The sequence below is a fragment of the Tiliqua scincoides genome, chromosome 1 (genome assembly GCF_035046505.1).
Source record: "Tiliqua scincoides isolate rTilSci1 chromosome 1, rTilSci1.hap2, whole genome shotgun sequence".
Taxonomy (NCBI): domain Eukaryota; kingdom Metazoa; phylum Chordata; class Lepidosauria; order Squamata; family Scincidae; genus Tiliqua; species Tiliqua scincoides.
The window spans coordinates 187,072,816-187,073,701 of NC_089821.1; the positions used below are offsets into that span (position 1 = coordinate 187,072,816).

Consider the following 886-nt stretch of genomic DNA (forward strand, 5'->3'; position numbering starts at 1 on the left):
GGGAAGGGGAAATAGACCTTGTTTCCCAGTTACAAAGGCTTTCCCTTCTCTGCCTTTCCAAAACCTGTAACCTGTTTTCTGGAGACTAAACATCATGGTGCTGGCTTAAATCAATCCACACCTTCTTCACCCATCTGTTCTCAGGCTTCTTTTTCCCTGATGTGGATAACTTCCCACATTGTTACCAGAGTTGTTCCAACTCTGAGAGGACCCTCTGATTCATTAACACCCCATCCCAAGTCTTCATTCAAACTGGACAGAAACCACTCAGTTGTGACCAGGAAATAGAAACAAGAGCAAAGCAGTGCCAAATCCAAATATCAATAGCAAGCACCCTAGGGAAGACAAAAGTCCAGTCACCTGCACCAATCAATGTCTGTCCCCAAATTTATTTCTGGCACTGAAAGAAAACCAGACTACCAAACAGGGACATGTGGTGCTGGAGCAGCAGGTGAGACAGAACCGCACCATCGTAGTCCGTGGAAAAACATAGCAGCCACCCCACCTGCTTATACCTGAGGAGGCTCTCCTTACACCAGAGAAAGTGGGTGTAAGGAGAGCCTCCTCAGGTGTAAGGCGAGCCTCTTCAGGAGTAAGCAGCCAGGGCAGCTGCGGCGCTTTTCCATAGACAACAATGAGGTAGTTCTGCCTCACCTGCATCCCCACACCACATGTCTCTGCCACCAAACTAATTCAAAGTGCCGCCAGTGTAATATGTATGGGTGAGAGGGTGTGCCTCTTGGCAAACCTCCACAAATCTGTCAAAAAGCCTGCACTGTTCCTGCCTCTCATGCAGTCCCATGATACTTGAAATTGACCAATTTTCTTCCTTTTCCTTCCAGAAGCTTCTCTGCAGCTCCCCAGTCATTGACTCCTTAGTTAGCCT

General features: G+C 48.0%; 1 non-coding gene across 1 annotated transcript; it reads right to left on the reverse strand.

Annotated features, from left to right (window-relative positions):
* Positions 1 to 370: 370 nt before the first annotated feature.
* On the reverse strand, positions 371 to 467 carry LOC136638402 (small nucleolar RNA SNORA5). The gene has a single exon (XR_010793622.1). It is a non-coding gene; the product is annotated as a small nucleolar RNA SNORA5 (small nucleolar RNA).
* Positions 468 to 886: the final 419 nt, after the last annotated feature.